This window comes from Seriola aureovittata, chromosome 14 (genome assembly GCF_021018895.1).
Source record: "Seriola aureovittata isolate HTS-2021-v1 ecotype China chromosome 14, ASM2101889v1, whole genome shotgun sequence".
Taxonomy (NCBI): Eukaryota; Metazoa; Chordata; class Actinopteri; order Carangiformes; family Carangidae; genus Seriola; species Seriola aureovittata.
In genome coordinates this window covers 13854217-13863683 of record NC_079377.1, presented here as the reverse complement: position 1 = coordinate 13863683, position 9467 = coordinate 13854217, and the positions used below count along the sequence as shown (strand labels likewise).

The 9467-nt window shown below is 40.1% G+C and overlaps 1 long non-coding RNA gene across 1 annotated transcript; it reads right to left on the bottom strand.

Moving 5' to 3' along the window:
• Positions 1-2124: 2124 nt before the first annotated feature.
• LOC130181030 (uncharacterized) lies at positions 2125-9247 on the bottom strand. The gene is made up of 3 exons (XR_008829512.1): positions 9176-9247; positions 2958-3104; positions 2125-2468 (listed from the first exon to the last, which is right to left on the bottom strand). It is a non-coding gene; the product is annotated as an uncharacterized LOC130181030 (long non-coding RNA).
• Positions 9248-9467: the final 220 nt, after the last annotated feature.

The following is a 9467-nucleotide window of genomic DNA, read 5'->3' as shown; positions in this document are numbered from 1 at the left end:
GAGTGGATAGACATGGACTTGGCACCACCTCCTTTATTGCTGACCTTTCCTCACAGGGTGTGGATGACAGAGGATTGCAGATAGATTCTGCATGGTGCTATATCCTGTAGGTGCAGAGTCAAACTCAAACTTTTCTTGGCAAAAAGTAGAATCTTCTCTTCCAAGATTCAAATTCAGTGTTTAATCTTAAATGTCAGTATTTAATTCTGTGTAATCAGAATGAGTTTACCAGGTTAAACACATTACAACTGGGAATTTGAGGGCCGAGTTCTGGTCCTGCACTGTAGTGATATTCATGTCTGTTCACATGATGACTTAATGAATCAATACAAAATATGGAATAGGAATAAACTATAGAATATGCAAGTAAATAACCGTACAAACATGGGTAACCCACAAAATAAGTGTGCAAAAGGCGTGACTCTTCACTAAAAGTTTATTTTACTTGGCAAGCTATTCAACAGATGAACAATAAAGGCAGAAACATTTAGATAAAGCAGTTGATGAATCAAAGACATTTTGAAACCGTTTTTAGAGATTAATAGAGGATTTTATCCAAGACTAATCAAAGAGATGATGAGCGAATGTTCCCCTTGGTCCTATTTCTCTGTGGAACCAAATTAGACAGCCATGCCTGCAAATCAAGGCGAGGCTGAGGTGGGTGTGTCTCCTGGGTGCATCTCTAGGTGTGAGAAAGTCTCCGCACCAGTTTTACTGAAGTCAAAGCATATGATCCTTCTCACATTGATGTCACAAACGCACCGGTCTAACTGATACAGTACAACTGGACATCTCTGCAGAAATACTTTAAGAAAGAAAAACGCACTTACATATGACCTCAAATGACCCTGGTGTCCCATTGGGACTTAAGTGAACAAGGGAGGAACATAAGACACCAGATAGCATGAACATACTTTTAAATGTCAGAGTGATAGATTGGACTGTAGCTTAACTTTAGTGCTGCTTTGAGTTTCACAACATCTCTATGATCATTATGACCTAATCCCCCAGGTCACAATGGTGACTAACATTCATGCACACATACACACACACATTCAGTAACCATGTTGCAAGTGTGTAAAGTGATTGATGAGAATCTATTTATTATTACTGTTTAACAGCCCTAGAATCAAAAATACAAATTTAAAACTTGTATACTTAATACACTAGTGAAGCACATTTTTCAGAGCCAGTACTTTGACGTTTCTTTCGATGCTGAAGGCAATGCATCAGGTACTGTTGGCTATTGAGCATCAGCCAATCAGTTCCTGATGCAGTATCATCCACATCAGAAAGCTCTTCTTCACCCCAACATCACTGCAGGGGCAATAAACGCCGAATAGGTTATAGAACATTTCGGTCCCTCTGCAATATCTCCTAAAGGTGAGAGGAATGATGCAAAAATAACTCAAACTCATAAAAAGCCATTATTATTCTTTTCATACTACCATGATACAATAGCCAGTACTGTACAGTACACATCATTGTAAGTCAAGATGGCAGCAGAAGCATCTGGAAAGTGAATTCATGCAAATTCAAAATGGGCATGCATTATGAAAGAGCTGCAAGAGATGAGGCTGCACTTCAAAAGACTGTCGAAAAGAAATTTTAAAAAGTGGGGAAGGGGGATACGAGAGGAGGAAGAGCAGACAGAGAGGGTGTCTGTGAAATGCGCTTGTGTAATTGCAGTGACATCTTCATTGAGAGCCCTCCATCTCTTTCCTGTGTGCTCCAAAGGGCGTCGCTGACGCTGGTCGATGGGGAGAGCAGCCGAGGCGCTGTGTTTAGCATAATCCCAGAGGCCATTGTGAGAGCAGCTAGTGAACGACTCACAGTTGCCAGCTGAGATTTCACCAAAACACAGCAGAACACAAGGAGAAGGGGATGAGGTAGGAAAATCAGAGGTGGAGGAGGGGTAAGAGTGGAGAAAGGACTCAGGCAAGAGACAGGAGGATTGGTAGTGCTAATGAGGAACAAAATGCCTATGTGCCAAATATTACATTACACCGAATCTGGTGAGTAACATTTTCGTGTGTACACACACACATATATATATATATATATATATATATATATATATATATATATATAAAAAATTTTTGCTGAGTGGTGGGGGGTGGCAGGATGGTTGCAGGATCAGGGTGGTAGTGAGTGTGCAGCTTGCACAGCATCAAAGAGGCAAAGTATAAAGTGTGAAACACGTTTTCTTCCAGGTGGACTGCACCTGTTGGCCCTTATTCAGGACTGTAATTCAATAATCTTCCCCTTTTCTTCTTTTAACCAATCACTAACTGTTTTGACTTGTAACACTCAGGCATAGAAAGATTAAGCAAAACTGTCACATGGCAACATTTCTTCTCTTGTGCAGTGATCATTACCTTAAGCCACAGTGTGAAATCCTCTTTGATCATTGTTTCAGGTAGGCAGACCGTTTTGAGCCAACCTTTGGTAAACAACTGCGTCTCCTCCTAACATGTTGCAGAAAACATCAAGATGAAAAATTTGTATAGTTTGTGATACAGAAAATGGAGATGAGATAAATACACAGTTTAAGGGTTTATGTTATGTTTTGTCTAAGGCATGTTAGACAAACTGCAGAATCTCTCCAGGTGATTGTGAGAATATAAAGCACCATCACAGTTGCCTGCAGAGATTACCCAGTCAGCCCAGAGATTCCTCACTCATGCTGTGTGTCTTACACTTACACACACACACACACACACACACACACACACACACACACACACACACACACACACACACACACACACACACACACACACACACACACACACACACACACACACACACACACACACACACACACTGTTCTGTGGTGGGTATGTGTTATATCTATAAGAGTCAATTGGCAGCAGATGGTTAACACAGATCAGGATAAAGACCAAGCTTTGACCCTGCCCCCCCCACCCCCACCGTTCCTAAAGGTCTTGTGTTACCATGGTGACAAGGCCAAGGCACGTGCCTCCCATTGTTGAGCTGTATCCTCTAGGGTCAGCCGCACACCCAGTTAGAGGTCAGATGTCACCCCGGCCTCTCACTCAGGTCACTACTCACCAGCCTTCAGCCTTTGACCCCAACAAGCACTGAAACAAATTGAGAGATGGGGGGGAGAGAGAAGGACGAAATGACAAAATTAAACATATTTACTTGACAGTTCTCCAAGACCACATGGCAGCTGAGGATATTCTGACCAACATAGTCTCTGCTGTGGTTCAGGCCTTTTGAGCGCAGATTTACAGTGTAGTCCTGTGTGGGCAATGCACAGTAGGGTGAAGAATCTCCGCATGTTACAGTATGTCTCCCTCTTGTGGTGAAGTATGATGCTTTGAATAATTTTACATTTTGTGAACTTGATTCAAAGTTGCAGAAAAATACAGAATATGGGGCATCTTGGTGCCCTAGTGACTCATACAATACGATTCGACATTTCAACCTTTGTTCCATTTCATCCCCCTTCTCACCCAATGTATCCTGCCTACATCTGCACTGTAAACTATATAATAAAGGCTAAAATGGCAAAACATTAATGTCATATTTATGCTGAGAACTGTTGAAGTGGTGTATCAAAAATATGAGATACGCATGATATTGAACAGCCTTTCATCCTCATTTTTACACAGTGATTTCATGCTGGGTTTTAACAAACAAATAATTTGACATGTAATATGTCCACAAACTCATCATGGCGGTGCACACATCTTGCTGAAAAAGCCTCTAGACCCTTATTATGTTTAATTAACAAAACACCATCAGCTATTGGAATTTAACTGACCAAACCAGACATATGTCCACACATTTTGGAAAATCTTTCGCCAGAGGTGCCATCTTTTCCATTGAGCCTGGATGCATATTGGGATATTCAGGTCATCGAGTTGCAAAGTGTTGCTCAGGCGTTGACAAAAGAAAAATCTTAAGTTTATTAAACGGAACAGGCTGACAGTCCACACTTTGTTAGGCAGTGAATGAACAGAGTGGTTTTGACAGGCCTAACCTCTTAAGCTTCGGGTCCCACTGAGCTCAGCACAGCTAGAGCTAAATGCCATCTGTCCCAACATCATGAGGCCCCCCCAACCTGTCCCTCAACAGTTTAGCATAAAAATCATTCAATACTGCTATTAAAGGGAAAACACAGATAATTTTTCTCATCTGGTATCAAGTCCCCAAATTCAAAATCATACTTCAGTAAAGGATAAGTTTTCAGTCAAACATTTTCAGGCTGTCCAGGTTAAATGCTTTGCCAACAATAGCTGCGCTTGTAATCCACATGATTTGGTTTTCAAAAGGAAACGTGCAAGGTAAATGCACTACGGGTTTCTTTGAAGACTTTAATGGAAGTTGCTGTGAGTGTTTTTATTTAATAAGTGTAGCTTGGGTCTTGGGCATCTACTAGCCCTGATGTACAGTTAAACTTTAAAATAAAGAGCAAAACAGCGCTAACTGCAGTAAGAGGGGAGTGAGAAAAGACTGAGAGGGAAGAAATGGTCAATCCAGGTGGATACTGGGTGAGTCCTGAATAGAGTCTTTGCTTTACTTAGAATAAATTACGACAAATAAGTCCTTTCAAATTAAGGAAAAAATATATATCTTTAAAGTTTTGATTTTGAAAATAATGCTACTCGTCCCCCATATATGACCATTTATGTTTTTTTGTTTTTTTTTAGGTCTGGAGATAACATGGCGGTTGAGCCTTATGCTGGGAAGGTCAAGCTCCTGCTGCACATTTCTGGTCTAACACTCACAACCTATTCAGACCACAAGTCATTGTTTTCTTCAGTTAGTCTCTCACTGTGACTCATCAATGGCTATTCTGAATTCAGTTTTGAAGAAATTCATTTTACGCTTTGCTGACTTCCACATAAAGCACTGAACAATAAAATAATGATATCACCATATAAACTTTAGTCTCCATCTCTTCACAGTGTTGTCTGCTCCGTTAGCTGTCATCTAATGTTAAGAGCAAAAAACGACCTTTCTGCCCTGCAGCCAATGTGTGTGCTTTAGCACTTCATTAAGGCCCTGGACCTTCACTGTACGAGCAATTGTCTTCCTCTAACAAAAAGACTGACGCATTGTATCAGTTGGAGGTAAATTTATCAAAGGAGGCCGATACAATGGACAGAGCAGCCCAAATTATGAAACAGGTCTGTAAGGGGCCTCCTGGTGAGCCATATTGTAGTGTTTGTTGATGGTCCGGTTTGGACTGAATGACATGTGGTGACATTCAGATAGAAAACACTGCTGTGTGTGAGAATGTATACAGAGAAATGGAGATGTACAAAATATGAGTCCATAAATGTGAGTGCATGTGCAGCATGGTGTGCATGAGTTGTGTGAAATGATGTGGGGTTGCATTTGGGTATACAAAGCCATGCTGAGAAACGAAGGCAACCCATAGACCTCTGAGGTGCACATTGGCTAAAAACAATTGGGATCTCCATGAACTGATGTGACATGTGTATTTGTCCCGGTCTTTCCATTAGAGAAACCCTACTGTAGAGGTGAAAGAAAAAAACTGCATGAAGAAAAGGAGGGAAAGAGGGATAGTAGGATGAGGAAGGGGCACAATGAGGTCTTTGGTAGATTGAAAGAGTATTTAAAAAAAAAAAATAAAAATCAACCTGCAACAGTACAAGCTGCACAGAATCTGAGGGTAGTTTCATCTACTGCGCAGCCATTTATGCCATGTCAAATACAAGGACAATAAATCATGCACATAAAAACAGGTAGAATGTGTATTATATAAAACTACACATTTTATCATTGCGTCAGTGATTCATCTTGTGATAAATTTCCCTCAGTGGTTGTTGTCTGTGGTCATTTGTTTAACTGTGTTTTTATTCACCACGATTACTACACAGCTGCAATGATTGGTTGATTAAATTGATCAACATAAAATTCTATTTGGATAATCAGTAAATTTTTTTTTTTTTTTTTTTTTCAAAAACATCAAATAGTCTCTTGTCCCAGCCTCTTCAATGTTAAGATTAGCTGCTTCTGTGTTTTATATCACTGTAAACTAAATATCTGGGTTTTGAACTGCTGCCCTGACATTTTATAGACAAAGCGATTAAATGAGAAAGTAATCTTCAGATTAATCAATAGCAAAATAACTGTTAGTTGCAGCCCTACTTATCTTACCTATACAAAAATGATCTGCTGGCAGGCAAACACTCCATTTAGACTAAATACTTAATTTCACATAAAACACTTAGTGTAAGACTGTGGAGACCAGTTTTAATTTGCCAGTTGTTCACTGTGCGGACTGGCTGCCATTTAGCCCCTGCACTGCAGTCCCAGATGAAATGGGCCGATGGCACATCAGACTAGTGACTGTCCTGACCATATTTACATCCCATCTCAGTTATTGGACACATAATTCCTCCACACATCTCCTCAATCTTATATCACCCACATACACACACATATATGCGGCTGACTACAATTATAATTTCATATGCCCCAGTGTATCAGCCACCCGAGCAATTTTCTACCATTTAAATGTGAATTTATGTCTCATGTAAATGAGTGTGGAGTCGATTGTGGTCCATTGGAGGACTGGCCTTTTCCCGGGGAGCATTCTGTTATAGGTCTCTGGTCATTTCAAGGTCCCTGTTCTTCACCTTGATTTAACAAATGGCACCGGCCCCGCCATCTTATCAACTTTTCTCCTTACCTAGATACAGTATCACCCAATCTTACATAAAACAGCAACTCATTTTTTCCAAATCTTCCAAGAAGAACTAATGTTAAGGCATCTCCTCAAAAGAATTATGGACCCTCTGCTCTTAAACATGAGCTTCATTTATGAACCAGTTCCGATTTAAACGTAAATGTAAATCAGTTACCGTGGTATGATTATTTTTGACTCAAAAATACATAGTCATGATGTAATATTAAATCACAGATATCTTTAAAATGAACTTGCCTTGTAAACTTGAACAATTTTGAGATTTCCCTGTACGTAAAAGGCATTGCTTTGTAAAATGTTGAGTCATGTTTAGGAATGGACCATAAAAACATGTTCCTCTGATGTTAAGTCTTCTCTGCTTCTCTCAGAGCTGAAGAAAAAACACCATAGTTTTATTAGTGTGGTAACATATACTGCATCATTGTGTGTGTTACCTACTGTGTCTATGACGGTGTTAACAATGTGAGCACATGGCTCCCCTCAGGCTACGAGGATGTATATTTTTAAACCTGCAGTCCCCAACATAGGCAGAAGGAACTTCATATCTAATCTTAAATTTGCTTAACAAGTCTGTTTTTTAGTAACTATTCAATTACGGGTTAAAGGTAAAGCCATTAATGAGGTTTGTAGTTTCACAGTTTCATGAATGAGGCTGAAGGATTATTTTTATTACTTTAAAAAGGCATGTTTTCAATCCCGAGGATAAAACCCTTGACAAAACATTCTCATTAGTGCATGTTTCACAGGGTCAGTTATTGGCTGTTTTATTGGCCGCATCACAACATAGCGAGCAGTAATATGTGACCTTTACAAAGAGCATATCTTCACAACATGGGCACCACATCACTTCATTAAGACCCCATCAGAAGGCAGGTTTCTTTCTACATTAATCTGGAAAAAAGTGTCTTAACTGATACTTCTTCCCCCTGCACAATACAGTTAAACACTGAATTCCTCTGATAAATGTTTTTCTATCCTATTATTCTACACATTTTGAGGGGACAAAGTAGAATCAAAAGATTGCGTCCACACTTAGCAGAGAGAGAATATACTGAACCTATAAATTAATAGTTTTAGGAAGGCGGATACGTTTTTAATCTAGTTAAGTACTGGTGTATGGTGTGCTTTTTTCCACATGTAAGTAGTTGGCTACTGCTGCAGTTCAGGAGATAAATGTGAAGTGAAACTTTCAGCTGATCAAACTATGTCTGAAAGACAAGACCTTGACCACATGATCGATCACCAGCTCTTATCACAACAATAACCAGTCCACCTGCTGCTTATCACACGCGCTCTCCAAAACCCTCGTCAGTATTGCAAAATGCATAGAGCCCTCAGCACGCTCAACCTCATCTCTTATCCAAAACCCAAGGTCTTTACACTCATCCCTCAAATACACCTGGCTTCTGCCCATACCATAGAGCTATGGATAATTTGATGGCATCCTTGCATAGTTTAATGACATATGTTGTTAAAAGTTTAGTTTTCAGTCTAAAATAATTCAAAACAGCAAATGAGGGAATTTTTTAAATAAGATGTAACGGAACATAAAATAGTTATACCAGTGGTAAAAGACAAAAACATGAGGCAAAAGAAGAGTTTGCACATTAATGATAGTGGTCAAACATAAGGACAAAAGACGCAGGTGGTTCATATGAGGATGAGGCACATGCAGAGCTCTTTAACAGCTGACATCAGGTACATGCAGGGAAACAAGATGCCAAGCAGGCGTGTAGAAGCATCTGCGTGAGCCTAATAACGTCATGCAGTAGGTACAGTGAGGGAGGCACCTACAGTAACACATGTTGTACTTATACTGCTTACAGTACATACAGAAATGTATGTACTGAGGGCTGATGTTATTGCAAATGCAAGAAGCAGTCTGTCCCTCAGTGTACATTTAACTTATTTTAAACAGCATGAAAGCCACAAACATTACAGACCTCACTTTGTGCTGATATTAGTTCAACTAGAGAATCAAAACCTGATAGAAACAGGGGAAATCATTTGTGTTTGACTTGTGTATACAAGGCTCAGTTACACTATAAAATTCAACCTCTTGTCATAGTTTAAAAAGACATGGCACCGCACAAATGTGTTGCATGAGTTACGGTGCAGGGTTAAGGCAAAGTCCAGAAAAATGCAGTGCTGCAAGTGCTGTGTAATTCCAGGCCAGAGAAAGGACTTGAGGGACCAGCAAAAGAGCAATGCGGCTCACCGTGCATTTGTGATTGATGGTCTCTGTCTGTGCAATAGCTGACTGAGCAACATGTACATCTCTCTTATTCACACACTTAATGGCATGCACACATCCTATTGTGTGCTCAACATATTTGCACCACAACCCATACATGTAATGTGCATGTGGAGCCTCCCTTAAAGTAATACACATCAGGCCCATCATGGTGGCTCATTTGGAGAAGGACCATACCATGTTAACTGCGACATTTTGGTTTGGAGACCGACCTGGGATCTTTGTCGCATGGTCTTTTTTCGTCCCGTGATCTCGTCTATTATGTCTTTCTCCCATCATGGTACACTGTTGAATCAAACAGAGAAAAGGGAAAAATCTTTAATCATCATAATCCTTAAGAAATGTGAATAACATACAGATTGTTATACTTTGTCGATAACATGGATCAACAATACTGCATACAGTATGAACCTATTTCCCTCAATCCTTGATCTCGTCACATCTCTGTTGTCTGGTGCCAAGACATGTCTGGTCTGGCTTTTGGCCAGACTGGGCTGGTCGCCA